Raw genomic sequence first — 17,924 nt, 5'->3', positions numbered from 1 at the left:
TAAGTTAGTAGTTTCAAAATATACTTATAACTTGTTGTTATTAATACAAAATGAGATATTAAAACATTTATTAATCATGTTAAATATGTATATATACATTTATATACACAAACGTATAATTATCATATATTGTATAGTTCGTGATATCATCGGTCAAACTAGACGGTCAAACGTTGTGTAAAACTCTTTTCGGAAACATAAGTCTCAACAATTTGGATTGCTTATCAAGTTGGTAATGTTTAATTTATGTAAATATCAATCTTATAAGTATAGAACGATCGAAAAAGTGCGGGTCGTTACATTACCTCCCCGTTAAATAAATTTCGTCCCGAAATTTTAAAATTGTACCTATTTTGCGTCATCGAGAAACAAGTGTGGATACTTTTGCTTCATCTGATCCTCTCGTTCCCAAGTAAACTCGGGACCTCTTCTAGCATTCCAACGAACCTTAACAATCGGTATATTGCTCTGTTTGAGCTGTTTAACTTCACGGTCCATGATTTCGATTGGTTCTTCGACGAATTGTAGTTTCTCGTTGACATGGATTTCTTCAAGAGGAATGGTGAGGTCTTCCTTTGCAAGACACTTCTTAAGGTTCGAGACGTGAAAGGTATTATGTACTCCGGCGAGTTGTTGCGGTAACTCGAGTCGATAAGCTACCGGTCCAATGCGTTCGATGATCTTGAACGGGCCTACATATCTTGGGTTCAGTTTACCCCTTTTTCCGAAACGTATTACACCTTTCCAAGGTGACACCTTTAGCATAACCATGTCCCCGACCTGAAACTCTAATGGTTTTCTTCGGACATCGGCGTAGCTCTTTTGGCGACTACGGGCTGTTTTCAATCTCTCCTTGATTTGTACTATCTTCTCGGTCGTTTCGTGTATGATTTCGGGACCAGTTAAATGTCGATCTCCTACTTCATTCCAACAGATAGGAGATCTACACTTCCTTCCGTACAATGCTTCGAATGGCGCAGCTCCAATGCTCGCATGATAACTATTATTATACGAGAATTCTGCTAACGGTAGATATTTATCCCATCCGTTTCCAAAATCGATCACACATGCCCTGAGCATGTCTTCAAGAGTCTGAATTGTTCTTTCACTCTGCCCGTCGGTCTGCGGATGATATGCGGTACTCATATCCAAACGAGTTCCTAATGCCTCCTGTAGTGATTGCCAGAATTTTGAGGTAAATCTACTATCACGATCGGATATAATGGAAATAGGTATTCCATGCCTTGAAACAACTTCCTTTATATACAATCGTAATAGTTTCTCCATTCTATCCGTTTCCTTTATAGGTAAGAAATGTGCAGACTTGGTGAGACGATCAACAATCACCCAAATGGTGTCGTATCCCCAGGCAGTCTTTGGTAACTTTGTGATGAAATCCATGGTAATACCATCCCATTTCCATTCTGGGATTTCTGGTTGTTGAAGTAACCCTGACGGCTTTTGATGTTCTGCTTTGACTTTAGAACAAGTTAAACACTCCCCAACATATGTTGCAACGTCGGTCTTTAAATTAGGCCACCAATAACGTGTCTTAAGATCTTGATACATCTTTCCAACTCCAGGATGTATCGAGTATCTTGTCTTATGTGCCTCGTTCAATATCAACTTCCTTAATCCACCCAACTTCGGTACCCAAATACGATTTGCAAAATACCGAATTCCATCTTCCCGTACAACAAGTTGTTTCTCGTACTTTTTCATTATTTCATTCTTTATGTTTTCTTCATTGAGTGCTTCTCGTTGAACTTCTTTGATTTGTGAGTTGAGATTCATGCGAATTTTTATATTCATAGCTCGAACTCGAATTGGTTCTCGTTCTTTTCTGCTTAAAGCATCAGCCACCACATTCGCCTTCCCGGGATGATAACGAATTTCACAATCATAGTCGTTTATTAACTCGACCCACCTACGTTGCCTCATGTTCAATTGTTTCTGATCAAAAATATGTTGAAGGCTTTTATGATCAGTAAACACAGTGAATTTAACCCCATACAAGTAGTGTCTCCACATCTTCAATGCAAACACGACTGCTCCCAATTCTAGATCATGCGTCGTATAATTCCGCTCGTGAATCTTCAATTGTCGGGATGCAAATGCAATAACTTTCTTCCGTTGCATAAGAACGCAACCAAAACCTTGTCGCGAAGCGTCACAATATATTTCAAAATCATCGTTCCCTTCTGGTAACGATAAAATAGGCGCCGTAGTCAATTTCTTTTTCAGTAATTGAAATGCACTCTCCTGCTCCGAGGTCCATTCGTATTTCTTCCCTTTTTGCGTTAATGCTGTCAACGGCTTAGCTATTCGGGAAAAATCTTGAATAAACCTTCTATAATAACCGGCTAAACCCAAAAATTGGCGTATCTGTGTTGGTGTCTTAGGAGTCTCCCATTTTTCAATAGCTTCAGTTTTTGCTGGATCAACCTGAATTCCTTCGCTATTAACAACGTGACCAAGAAATTGCACTTCTTTCAACCAGAAAGCACACTTAGAAAATTTAGCATAAAGTTGTTCTTTTCTCAACAACTCCAGTATCAACCTTAAATGCTCTTCATGCTCTTGCTCACTCTTGGAATAGATAAGAATATCATCAATGAAAACGATAACAAACTTATCTAAATACGGACTACAAACTCGATTCATGAGGTCCATGAATACAGCTGGCGCATTCGTCAATCCAAACGGCATAACCAAAAATTCGTAATGACCATAACGTGTCCGAAAAGCAGTTTTCGGAATGTCCTCTTCTTTGACGCGTAGTTGATGATAGCCCGATCTTAAGTCGATTTTCGAATAAACACATGATCCTTGCAATTGATCAAATAAGTCATCAATTCTCGGTAGTGGATATCGATTCTTGATAGTTAACTTATTTAATTCACGATAGTCTATACACATCCTAAAAGATCCATCTTTCTTCTTAACAAACAAAATTGGAGCTCCCCACGGTGAAGTACTCGGTCGTATGAATCCACGGTCCAGTAATTCTTTTAACTGACTTTGAAGTTCTTTTAACTCGGACGGTGCAAGTCTATATGGAGCACGAGCCACTGGTGCAGCTCCTGGTACTAAATCTATTTGAAATTCTACCGATCTAAATGGAGGTAATCCCGGCAATTCTTCCGGAAAAACTTCAGGAAAATCTCTTGCCACAGGCACGTCGTTGATGCACTTTTCTTTCTTTTCGACTTTATTAACATGTGCTAAAATAGCGTAACATCCCTTTTCTAAACACTTTTTGGCTTTCAAACAGCTAATGAGTTTTAGCTTTGAATCACCCTTCTCTCCGTAAATCATCACCGGCATTTTATCCTTACCAGGAATACGAATTGCCTTCTTGGCACAAACAACTTCCGCTCCTACTTTGGACATCCAGTCCATGCCGACTATTACATCAAAACTTCCTAATTCTACGGGTATCAAATCAATCTTAAATGTTTCTCCGGCTAAATTTATCTTACAATCACGACAAATTTTATCGGCTTTAATTAGTTTACCATTAGCTAACTCAATCAAGTACTTAGCATCTAGAGGTAATGATGAACAATTCAATTTAGTGTAAAAATTTATACACACGTAACTTCTATCGGCGCCAGTATCAAATAAAATAGATGCTGATAAGTTATTAATGGTAAACGTACCCGTAACAAGCTCCGGGTCTTCTCGTGCCTCTCTAGCATTAATAACAAACGCTCTTCCACGTGCAGGTCCGCCATTCTGATTCGGGCACTGGCTCTTATAGTGACCTTGTTTTCCACACCCAAAACAAGTAATGTTAGCCAAAGCAGTTCTATTTGCGTTGGTAGCAGGAGTCTTGTTACCATTCGTAACGAGAGCCTTACAATCTTCAGCAAGATGACCCTGTCGATTGCATTTGGTGCACAACACACTACAGTAACCAAAGTGATGTTTGTGACAACGGTTGCATAAAGGACTTTGTCCTTTGTAACCAAAGCCTGAACCGCTACCCGCACCTTTCGGGGTTTCTGGTTTCTTAAAAGATTGCTGTTGGTAACCTCGATCATAATTTCCGTTCCACTTCCTTTTGTTACTCGATACCTTCACCTCAGTAGTGAATGCTTTCTTATCCAGAATGACCTGATCCATTAACTCGTTCGCCATGGTTATAGCTTCATGAATTGTCTTAGGTTTCGACGCCGTAACGTTTGCCTTGACCTTCTTGGGCAAACCACCTTTGTACATTTCAATCTTCCGTGCTTCGGTTGGAACCAATTCAGGACATAGTAAAACCAATTCCATGAATCGCTGATTGTAGTTGGTGATTTCAGTACCAACCACCTTCAAACTTCGTAACTCATCTTCTAACTTAATAACCTCATTCCTTGGACAATACTCGGTGATTATCATCGCTTTGAATTCTTCCCATGGAGTATCATAAGCTACATCTCCTCCTACCGCCTTCACATAATTCTTCCACCATGTGAGTGCACTATCTTGTAAAGTGCACGATGCAAACTTGGTCATGTCTTTTTCATCACAACCACTGATTTTGAACACCGTCTCCATCTTTTCTATCCATCGGGTTAAACCGATCGGTCCTTCCGTTCCACTGAATGATGAGGGCTTGCAAGCTTGAAACGTCTTGTAGGAGCATCCTACACGAGGATTTGGATTAACTGCAGCAGCTCTTGCAGCCTCAACCCATAACATTCTGTCGTTCACTCGCTGGTTGATGAGTTCCTCGAGTTCTTGTTCCGTCATTCGATTCAATCGCGCCATTTCCTAATGAAAGAAAATAATTATTCACATGGAATATTATAGATGTAGTGTGTATTTATAGTACATTTATAGCTTGTTAATAATATGAACCAGGTATTATTATAAAAGCCTTTTCTTCTTATTAGCGTTTTATAATTATATCTTGGGTAGTACCTACCCGTTAATGTTCATACTTAATAGCTTAGTACAGAATCAATTACTACAATCTAAATAATACTTAACCATGGAAAATTATTGCATTTCATACTTCGCTATTTTACATATGCTTACATCAAACTTTAAACAAACCACACTAATAATATTATACAAAACATTATGTGATTCCATGGTTTAATACGGCAGCGCATCATTTGGTCTATTTCCCAAAACATTTATGTCCAGGGAATCCCCCAACGCGAATCCTAGCTGTCTCCCTACGTTTTGGCTGAGGTGCCGAAGAACTAGATGCGGGGATAGCACTAATAGGAATAGCGGGGATAGGGGTGGTAGTGTTGAGTGGAATTGGTGCCACTTCATTCTCATTAAACTCGGGATTTGAATTTTCTAATTCATTAGCCTTTCGTTTCTTTCCTAGTTCGAACTCGTCTTTTGTAATTTCCTGTATTTCTTCCTCGGGTTCACTTTCCTCCTCGGGTTCACTTTCCTCCTCGGGTTCACTTTCCTCCTCGGGTTCACTTTCCGGGTTCTCTATAGTTGGTTCATCCGGAATTTGTGAGTCTTCCCCAAAAATACCACTTTCGTCATCGGATATGTTAATGACTGAAACACAATCTGAAGGTTCTGATTCGGAGTCGCTGAATGTGATAATAAGTTTCGAGCCCGACATCTATCACACAACAACTAACCCATTAGTACTTACATAATATTTACACATAAATTTTAACCAACAGTGATAAGCAATGGTTTTTTTTTTAAAATCAGACCCGGTCAAAGTCCAGACTTTACTAATGTATCCTAACGACTTCTCGGTTAGACACACTAATGCAAACCTGGTTCGCTAAGACCAACGCTCTGATACCACATGTCATAACCCGTCCTTAACCATAAGAACGTGTTAGATAACGTATGATTTCATTGCGAGGTATTGACCTCTATATGCGACATTTTTAAAAGAAACTGCATATATTATACATTACAAACCACAACCGTTATTTTTGTTACAAGCTTTAGACAATAAAAAGATGATTATCGTTTAGCGATAATCTTCGACTTACAAACTTTACAAATGATAATAACAACACGGTTTCTAGCATATTTTACAGTACAACATCTCGGATATGCAGTTTTATTTTTGACACAAACATGCGTACGCAAGATCCTGGTTAGATCCAACATGATGCAGCGGAAGCTTTAGAAATCACCTGAGAATAGACATGTTTTAAAAGGTCAACATAAAGTTGGTGAGATATAGGTTTAATACCGGCAGCAATATATATATAGACCACAAGATTTCGTATATAAACAGTTTAATAAAAGTATTCTAAGTGGTTGAGCACTTGGTAACCATACTTAACATTTTCACGTCGCATATTCCCTTTAATATGAAATCTTACTACACCGTACCAAGTGTAGTCACAAAACGAAGTACTGTGCAACCGTTGAATACTGGTCGTCCAGTCCGGTTGGGGTTGTCAGGCCCGATAGATCTATCAACAGGATTCGCGTTTACAATACCGCTGTAAATATTAGTTACCAAGCTACAGGGAAGTATGCCAGTGGTACAACTCAACGTAGAATATATTTTTCAGTTACTTGTGTCCATAATGTAAAACATAAAATACATGTATTCTCATCCCGAAATATTTAGAGTTTAAAAGTGGGACTATATACTCACTCTTGTCTTGATGATATAAATAATTTGACTCGGTCTTCCGGTTGATATCACGAACCTATCCATATATAATATATCAATATGTTTTCATTTTTAAACAAACGTTATAAATATATACTTGTTATACTTTTAATACTTTGAATAATTCCTTAGTCCGTAGTTAGCAGTCCGATGTTAGTAATTCAATTTTAATGGTTCATTTTTAGATGTTTAATATACCCGCAATGAAATAAATAAAACCCCCAACGAAATCAACAAAACCCCATCGTATATGTGTTGGTCGAGATTAATCTTGACCCACGGTACCGGTGTTGTCAAATGACGTGTTGCGTACATAAAGTACCGGTGTTGTCAAATGACGTGTTGCGTACAAACATGGGATCTTATGATTAATCTTCTCGTATTGTTTACGGGTGATCCTGAACCATATAAAATTGAATTATAAGTACATATATATAAAATATCATGTTATCTTAGAAATATGTGATTTATATCATTTTTTTCCAATTGATCCCGTAGTTGAAATGATCTAGGATAACCAATTTTGTTTCGGTCATAGTTTCTTCGTTACAAATCCGTTTTCGTTGATTCAAATTGCCATCTTCTTGGATCGAGTTCTTCTTTAAGACTATGAACTGTAAATACCTTGGTTTGTATTCAAAATCATACGGCATAAGTGAAACATTAGTGAAACATATGAAGTTAAACATTTTTGTTACAACAAAATCATTTAATGACCATTTTTCTAAAAATACTTATACTTTGAAAAACCAAGTTTTACCTTGTTAAATTAGCATATACATAAGTTATATTACAGGTCTTGAAGTATTTTAAAAGTTAAGTTAGAAGGATCTATTTAGTTTGCAAACAAGTTTGAAAACATTCAAACTATGTTCTTGTTGTTAAACTTTTGTACCACAAAATAAGATAGCTATATATATATGAATTGAATAAGGTTATGAACATAGATTCTACCTCAAGTTCCTTGGATAAGTTTGCTGTAAAAGAGGAGTAAGAAGCTAGAATCAAAAGGGTGATAGAAGTGGATGAAAGATTGGGAGTAAGTTGGTGTTCTTGGAGGGTTTTCTTGAAGTGTTTTTGTATGGTTTTCTTATGGTGTTTTAGTATGGTTTTTGAAGCTAGATCTTCTTGGAAACTTTGCTGAATTGATTAAGGGTTTTAAGGCTATGGAAGAGTGTGTGTTTTGCTAGAAAAATGAGAGTAATACTTGAATCAAAATGAGGTTCCCATGACCCCTTTAAAAACGTGATTATGGAAGATAAGAACAAAAATTTTGTTTGTTATTTTGTATAATTAGTCAATAAGCTTCCAAAATCAATTACCTTATACATAAGGCATTGAACAAGGCTGGTTAGGTGGTGATATGACATGTATATACCAATAGTAAATACGTATAGAAGCTAGGTATGATACGAGTACAAATACTCTAGGTATACGTATAGAAATTTTGTGAAAAATGGAATGAGGATTCAAATATAGCTATCTTTTGTGAATACACTTATATGGTTTTATGTATTTAAGTCTTTAAAAGTAATTAAATACATTACTTATACAATATATGTATAAACATTATAGGTTATAAGTATTTATGTCAAATAACGTTACGTATTGTTATCGTTTTGAAAACTTAAGTTAGTAGTTTCAAAATATACTTATAACTTGTTGTTATTAATACAAAATGAGATATTAAAACATTTATTAATCATGTTAAATATGTATATATACATTTATATACACAAACGTATAATTATCATATATTGTATAGTTCGTGATATCATCGGTCAAACTAGACGGTCAAACGTTGTGTAAAACTCTTTTCGGAAACATAAGTCTCAACAATTTGGATTGCTTATCAAGTTGGTAATGTTTAATTTATGTAAATATCAATCTTATAAGTATAGAATGATCGAAAAAGTGCGGGTCGTTACATAACCCCCGGAATGAAACAGCTAAAGCTATTACCACAAGAAGTGGTACAACACTTAAACCACCTGAAATACCTGTAACTTCTGATGAAACTATTCCTACTCCACAAGAACCACAACCTGATCAAGATAAGGAAAAAGAACCGGTAGTTGAAAAGGTTAATGAAAATAACACAGTTAAGGATAAACCTTATGTTAAACCATACCAACCACCACTTCCTTACCCGAGTAAAATGAAGAAAGAGAAACTTGAAGCCGAGCAATCCAAATTTTTGGATATGTTTAAACAGATAAATGTAAATCTTCCTTTCATTGATGTGATTTCAGGAATGCCAAGATATGCTAAATTCTTGAAAGATCTAATCTCAAATAGAAAGAAAATGGAAGAACTCTCGGCTGTTACTATGAATGCTAATTGTTCAGCGGTGCTGTTGAATAAGATACCAGAAAAATTATCTGATCCAGGAAGTTTCACAATTCCATGTTTTCTGGGTAGTCTTAGTTCAATAGAAGCATTGGCAGACTTAGGTGCTAGTATAAATCTAATGCCGTATTCACTATACGCTAAACTAGACCTTGGAGAATTGAAACCAACCAGAATAAGCATACAACTAGCCGATAGATCAATAAAATATCCTAGAGGGATAATGGAGAACATGCTAGTTAAAGTTGGTACTTTAGTATTTCCAGTAGATTTTGTTGTTTTGGACATGGAAGAAGATTCTCAAGTTCCTCTCATATTAGGAAGACCATTCTTAAACACGGCTAAAGCAATGATAGACGTGTTCGGTAAGAAATTGACCCTAAGTATAGAGGATGAGAGTGTTACCTTTTCAGTTGATAGAGCAATGCAACAACCACAATCTGCAGATGATACATGTTATTATATTCAAACTATAGATGCACATGCAGAATTATTAGAAGAATTTCCAGAATTACAAGGAACAGGAGAATGTTCTTTAGGAGAAGGTAATGAACCAATTGATGAAGCTGAAATGTTAGCTACACTTATAGCTAATGGATATGAACCAACAACAGAAGAAATTCAAATGCTAAAAGAAGAAGACAGATATCGATATAAATCATCGATAGAAGAACCTCCGAAATTAGAGTTAAAGCCACTTCCAAACCATTTGGAATACGCTTATTTACATGGTGAATCTGAATTACCTGTAATAATATCGTCTTCTCTTACTGAAAATGAGAAATCACAACTCATTTCTGTGTTGAAAGCTCATAAACCAGCCATTGCATGGAAGATTCATGATATTAAAGGAATAAGTCCTTCGTATTGCACACATAAAATCCTTATGGAAGAAGGTCGTAAAACGTATGTGCAACGCCAACGAAGACTAAATCCTAATATGCAAGATGTAGTTAAGAAAGAGATTATTAAACTGCTAGATGCAGGTTTGATATATCCAATTTCTGATAGTCCATGGGTAAGCCCAGTTCAATGCGTACCTAAGAAGGGTGGCATGACTGTCATTACAAATGAGAAAAATGAGCTTATTCCTACTAGGACTGTAACAGGATGGCGTGTATGTATTCATTATAGAAAATTAAATGACGCCACCAGAAAAGATCACTTTCCCTTACCTTTCATAGATCAAATGTTGGAAAGATTAGCCGGAAATAGTTACTATTGTTTTCTAGATGGATTTTCCGGATATTTTCAAATTCCAATAGCACCCGAGGACCAAGAGAAAACCACATTCACGTGCCCTTATGGTACTTTTGCTTACAAACGCATGCCATTTGGACTTTGTAACGCCCCTGCAACCTTTCAAAGGTGTATGATGGCGATTTTTCACGACATGATAGAAGAATGCATGGAAGTATTCATGGATGACTTTTCAGTCTTCGGTAATACATTTAAATCATGTCTAGTTAATCTGGAACGAATGCTAATTAGATGCGAAAAATCAAATCTAGTACTTAATTGGGAGAAATGCCATTTCATGGTTAAAGAAGGCATCGTTCTTGGACATAAAATTTCAAAAGAAGGAATTGAAGTGGATAGAGCTAAAGTAGATGTAATTGCTAAACTTCCACATCCCACCAATGTTAGAGGAGTTAGGAGTTTTCTAGGGCATGCCGGTTTTTACCGACGTTTTATAAAAGATTTTTCTAAAATTGCCACTCCTATGAATAAACTCCTAGAAAAGGATGCGCCATTCATCTTTTCAGATGAATGTATCAAATCTTTTAATATTCTTAAAGAAAAACTCACTAATGCACCTATCATGATAACACCAAATTGGAATCTACCATTTGAACTAATGTGCGATGCAAGTGATTTTGCAATGGGAGCCGTTTTAGGACAAAGGATTGAAAAATGATTTCAACCAATATATTATGCTAGTAAGACATTACAAGGAGCACAAATGAACTATACAACTACTGAAAAAGAACTCCTTGCTATTGTCTTTGCTTTTGACAAATTTCGATCATATCTCGTTCTAGCAAAAACGGTGGTCTATACCGACCATTCTGCTCTTAGATACCTATTTTCAAAACAAGATGCTAAACCAAGATTAATCCGTTGGATCTTACTCTTACAAGAGTTTGATATTGAAATCCGAGATAAAAGAGGAGCAGAAAATCTCGCCGCTGATCATCTTTCTCTTCTTGAAAATCCCGAATTAGAAGTTCTGAATGAATCGGCCATACAAGACAACTTTCCTGATGAATATCTATTGAAGATAGATTATAAAGAAATCCCATGGTTTGCAGACTATGCAAACTACTTAGTTTGTGGATTCCTTGAAAAAGGATTATCGTACCAAAGACGAAAGAAATTCTTCAGTGATATAAAACACTATTTCTGGGAAGATCCACATCTGTTTAAAAGTTGTCCCGATAGAATAATACGCCGATGTGTATTTGGAGATGAAGCTAGTAAAATTTTAAACCATTGTCACACAGGACCAACAGGAGGGCATTATGGGCCTCAACTAACAGCAAGAAAAGTTTATGAAGCTGGATTCTATTGGCCTACAATTTACAAAGACGCACACTTTCTTTGCAAATCTTGTGATGCATGTCAAAGGGCCGGAAAAATAAGTCGACGTGATGAAATGCCACAAAATGTCATCCAAGTATGTGAAGTATTTGACATTTGGGGTATTGACTTTATGGGTCCATTTCCAAAATCTCATAATAATCTATATATACTCGTAGCCATTGATTATGTATCTAAATGGGCGGAAGCACAAGCTCTCCCAACTAACGATGCACGAGTTGTAGTCAACTTTTTAAAACGTCTTTTTGCAAGGTTTGGAACACCGAAAGCTTTAATAAGTGATCGGGGTACTCATTTCTGTAATAATCAACTTGAGAAAGTTCTTAAAAGATATGGAGTAACTCATAAAATCTCCACCGCATATCATCCACAAACAAGTGGACAAGTTGAAAATACAAACCGAGCTTTAAAACGTATTCTAGAGAAAACCGTAGGATCAAATCCGAAGGAATGGTCCATTAAATTGGAGGATGCACTCTGGGCTTTTAGAACAGCCTACAAAACTCCAATTGGAACCACACCTTTTAGACTTGTTTATGGAAAAGCATGTCATCTTCCAGTAGAAATTGAACACAAAGCATTTTGGGCTTTGAAGACATGTAATCTTGATTTACATGAAGCCGGACGTCTACGATTAAGTCAACTAAACGAATTAGAAGAATTAAGACATGAAGCATACGAAAATTCGTTAATCTATAAAGAAAGAACGAAGAAATGGCATGATAAAAGAATCAGAAGTTCAAAAGAATTTAAAGAAGGAGACAGAGTTCTTCTTTTCAATTCACGATTCAAGCTATTTCCTGGAAAATTGAAATCAAGATGGTCTGGACCATTCATAGTCAAAAGAGTTTTCCCATACGGAACGATAGAATTGATCAATTCAAATGGGATTGAATTTAAAGTTAATGGTCACAGAGTTAAACATTACATACATGGTCCGATGGAAGTCGACAACGAAGTTAATCACAATTTCGACACCACAGCTAACTAAGTGTGGGGAGAATCAAGTCTTTAAAGGATAATATGTATTTCTGTTAGAGTTAGATTGTCTGTTTTCGTGTAGTTCTCGAAAATGGAACACGTATGGTCTTTCCCTAGCAGACCCTAAAGAACTAGTCTTCTCCCCCCATTCTGAATTTTTATTTTTTTTAGGTTTTTACAAAATGAAGACTGCCTGTGAACTAAACCATGGTCTAATGCTACACGCTTTGATCACTAAACGTAATAATGACATACTACCGAGTGAAATAGTATCAGTAATCAGAGAAAGAATGGACGGAGTTAGAAAAGAATCCAGATGCGAAGATAATAAGTTACAATTTGGTAAAGGAAAATCAAAATCCGCAGCGAAAAGAAGAGCACGACACTTAGAACGATGTCACAAATGCGGAAAATGGTCACATGGAGGTAAATGTTCAAATAATCAAACCTATTCAAATACCGAATTTGTTACTTTATGCAGGGACGGACCGTTCATATGTTTAGAAGAAAAGACACTGAATGCTCGAGGGGCGCATATTTTTGATAATATTTGATTGATTAAGGTGGGATAAAAAGACAAAAAAAAAAGATTTTTAAATTTATTTTTACCATGTTTTTAAAATTAATATTTAAATCTTAAATTAATATTGTAAATTTTGTAAAAACAATATAATTAAAATTGTAAATATTTGAACCATAATATAAGTTTGGTATGAATTTATAAATTTTTAAATTAAGTTTGGTGTGAATTTTTAATTTCTAAAATATAAATTTTTAATTTTATGCATTTCAAATTTTAAGTTTGGTGTGAACTTTTAATATAAATTTTGAATTTTATATTTAAGTTGTGTGAATTTAAAAACAAAAATTTACTTTATCTCATTAAGTTAAGAATATGATTTTTAAAATTCGTCGTAAGTTGAAGACTAGGTCTTTGAACCGAAATTGCTTTACCCGAGGGAGGGACGAGAACTTTTAATATCATTATTTTTAATCTTATTGAATTAGAGTATGCCAAAAACATTGAAAAAACCCAAAAATCTTAGCTTTTAAAACAATCGCTACAAAAAGACAAATTTTAAAATTTTGTCGAGGGACGGACTAGGACATCGATCCGAAACGACCTCGTCCTAAATAACAAGAGAAACAAAATTTTAAAATTAAGTACTTAATTGTTTCAAAAGTTAATGATTAAAAAAAAAAAAAAAAAAAAAAAAAAGCAGCGCCGCGAGTCGCGGAATTTGGAGGGTAAATCCCCGCGACTCGCGGAGGGGCCGGATTACAGAAAAAAAATAAAAAGAGCTGCACGATCAGTTTCAGTCCCCAACCCAAAAACTCAAAAACTGCTGCGAAAATAGACCCGAAAAACCCGAAAAACACCCCCAAAAATACCAATTTTTAACCGTTAATCACCAAATTTTTTGCTAAAATCATGTTGAGAAGGATGCTATCTAAGAATTACTCAAGAAAAACGGTAAATTTCTACACCTAAACACCATTTAATCCGAAATTTGATCTTCTTGAGCTATTTTTTCCCCAATTTGATTTTGATGCTTTTTAGTGTAATTAAGCTTAAATTGTTTATGTATTATGCTTGTATAACCTAGATTGATGCTGTTTAACATAATTAGAAGCCTTAAACTTCAAATTTTGAGTAATCTAGGGTTTGTGTTCTTGAGCAAATTTGGGGCTTTTTGATATAAACAGGTTATGGCCGATTTTTGTCATGAATTGTTGCTAAATTGAGTAGTGTAACATGTCTAGGTAGTTAAATGATCCAAACTTTGAGTCTAAACATGATTTTGAGAATTAAAGTGGACTTTTTCAAGTCTAAAATTCATGAACTTGATTTTTGAAAGATAATGCCATTTGAGACTTGTTTAATTGCTAGTAATGATTATTTTGACATGTTATTTGAGTTGAATGCTTATGAACTTGGCGAACATTTTCGTATATGCTTATTTGAAAAAGTGTAGATTTGATGAAAATATGAAAATGAGCTCAAGTTTGATATAAATTGATAATGTCATTGTAATTATTTTGATTGATGATTTTGCTGACACTAATGCATATTTGGATGCACAAAAATTGTGTTTGATGTGTTTTGCAGAATGAAAGGGGTGAATCTTCATCCCAAGCCCGCAATGCTCCTGCTGAGAATTTGGAACAACAGGAGGTGGATAACTACTACAAGCAGGATGTACCTCATCCAGTCATGACCTTTTCTGATATGCACTTGGAAGAGTTGCACCCGAACCTGAGATTTGACAGACTTTGGATAGATTATCCAAAATATCAAAGGGGTTTGCATACTCTTCATTCCAAGGTTGTTGAGATACCGAGGGTCATAGAATGGGGACCCTTAGAAGCTGTAGAATTGGCCAGGCCAATTAGGGAATTACTTGTACAGAGGTATGGTAATTCTTCTTTTAATGACTGGGTACATTTATTCACCATACGTAGACCTGTATATAAAGTATGGTGTGAAGAATTGTTATGTAGTATAGAGTTGAATGATCGGGTAGCTAGTTTAACCGATCGTTCTTTTATTAGATTTTTGTTAGGCGGTTCGATGCGCCACATGTCTTTACTGGACATGGCTCAGGCTTTACGTATATATACGCCTGAGGAATTAGCGTCTGCCGATTGTAGAGGATTGATACTAAACGGTAGAAAGATAGATGAAAATTTTGATACACACGGTGTGTGGAGTCAAATGGCAAGCCATCACCGTTTCAAAGGGGGAAATTACTCTTATTTGGATATAGATAGAGCCGAATTAAGAGTGATACATAGGTTTTTAGCTAATTCGATTACACAAAGGGGTAAAAACAAGGAAAAAGTAAATGAACAGGATTTGTTTTACCATATGTGTATTCGAGACCCACAAAGCGCTGTAAGTATACCATATTGTGTGGGTTATTATTTATCAGCTATGGTTCGAGGGATGCGACCACATAGCATAATAGGAGGTGGTATTTTTATTACTTTGATTGGTGAATATCTCGGTGTGAATATAAGTCGGGGGGGATTATTAGTAGAAGAACCAGAACCCCGCGATACTATAGGTTTAAATGTATACCATGGTGCGAAAGTTTTGAAGAGGCGAAATAACGCCGCAGTACGATACCATGGTAGACATCCACAGGTGGAGAGAAACCAGCAGCAAGGTAATGTAGGAGGGGGGAATGAGATGCAAGAAATGCATAGGTTTATAGCTTCTCAGGAATACGAAAATGCTAGACAGAGAGCATTTGAAGATTGGCAAGTTCATCAGAACCAAATCATAGCTCATTGCCAACATATAGGTAGAAACTATATTCCTACACCGAAACCTGTCTTCCCTCCTTGGTCTATAGAGATGCAGCCACCATATCCTACGTATGACCCTGCCGAAGCATTCTATAGCACTTATGGTTATGCCTGGAACCCCTATTGGTACCAATATCATCCTTAGTTTACTTATTATTTTTTTTTTTTGTAATTTGTAATTATTGATACGTTTAATACTTTTGTTAATATTGTAATCATTTTTATAATTATCTAACTTTTATTCTTAGATTTTAATAATTTTTGAATGTGGGGTAATATACCAAACTTCAAAAATATGTATATATGTTTGCAGTTTATCTTATGTACACAACAGGGTAAAACAACGCATTTTCAAAGACTGGCATTAAGTTCAGCAAAAGCAACTAATTTTGACGACAAGATGCAAAATATATGTGAAATAACAACAAGACGGAATGAACAAATGATGTGCACCATTTATCATTCAGCAAACAAACGCCAATATATTTGGAAACTTTGGTAAAATTTAATCATTTTCACACTAATCACCCTCAATAATTTAAATTGTTACTGATTTCTTGCAAATGAGGGCATTGCAAGATCTTAAGTGTGGGAAGGGGTTAAATTCTTTCGGATTTTAAATTTTTTTTTTTTTACTTTATACACTTGGTTACCATTAAAAATACTAGTAAAGCAGTAGTTGTATTAGAATCTAGTGCTCTCTGATAATAAAGAACAGCCCTAGTCTTATATACTGACTACCCAATTCTAGTAAAATTTTTCAAAATTTTCAATTAAATGAATTCAAAATCATGTTTATACATATTTATGAACGATAAAACTAGGTTTTAACACCGAAATTATTGTTACCTCGAAAAGGACATAAATTAAGAAACAAACTAAAATGTTAAAATTCATTTAAAATGGAATAGAGGACGATAAAAAGGAAAATAAAAGCCAAGTGTGGGAAAATTTACCAAGTTATCTTAAACATATGTCACATATATCTGTAACAAATAACTGAAAATACTTTTGCTTTGAACTAAACTAAACTGTTTTACCCAATGAAAGAAAAGAAGAGATGAATCAACACGATGAATCAATTCCATCATTAAAAGGAAGTAAAGTCTTCCGAAAAAAGACACGCGCTTCTTGATTTAGGTCATGAAGTTGTCGTCCAGACCAGCTGTAGGTTGACGAAAAATCTAGAAAAGTCATCACTAAAATCAGCAGGAAATCCACGGACCTCAGCATTAAACAGGGTCGCCAAGTGGTCAGATTTATCCTAACCATGAGAAGGATTTATCTCGTACAATGGGGGGGGCACCATGCAAATTAGCTGGATAAGACTAATGAATCAGATCCCCAGAAAGGATAATCTCCTTAAAGATTAAAAATCAGCTTTTAAGACTGATATTACTCAATCCTAGAGATTGACCTTAAAGATTGAGAATTACAAACTCATGGAATTCAATGATATCTAAACTCGAGCTTGAACGAGAAAATATTTTGATCAAAATTATAAACCGATTTGTTTTCTGAAAACCCTATTTTCAATGCGTTCATTACCATTGAACGTAAAATCCTAGGAATTCACCTGGAATTCATTAGGTCACCTGAACCAAATCGGGTGTCAACCGTAAGAATGGTGGTTGCATAGTGGTCAAAGACAGGACCTTGTGCCATACCGAAAAATTATAAGGGTGAGCTTTACTATTGCTCCTACCAAGGATAGTAATTGCGTCCGACACGTTATAGACCATAATCAAAAGCATGTCACGGGACATTGCCTTAACAGTTGCTTGTTCAACGCTTTCCTTTCAACCGGACGGTAGTTTACCGAAAGGTAATATACGGGACAAGTAAACTGGACGTGTTGCTTTCCAAATACAAGGTTAGCAAGTGGGTGACACAAAACCGTAAGTTTTGAGCTAAAATTTTCAAATCTGAAACCCACCAAACCCACAAAAATATTTTGCAAACACCGGTAAAGGGTTATTCCGGAAAACTTATCTAGGGTAAAAACTAGATTTAATTTTCAAAAGATCAAATGTTTTCATAAAGATCCAATTTCCTTAATGGATCTAAA

The sequence above is a fragment of the Rutidosis leptorrhynchoides genome, chromosome 10, assembly GCF_046630445.1.
Source record: "Rutidosis leptorrhynchoides isolate AG116_Rl617_1_P2 chromosome 10, CSIRO_AGI_Rlap_v1, whole genome shotgun sequence".
NCBI classification, from domain to species: Eukaryota; Viridiplantae; Streptophyta; class Magnoliopsida; order Asterales; family Asteraceae; genus Rutidosis; species Rutidosis leptorrhynchoides.
The sequence above is the reverse complement of the archived record's forward strand: the minus strand, read 5'-3'. Positions refer to the sequence as shown.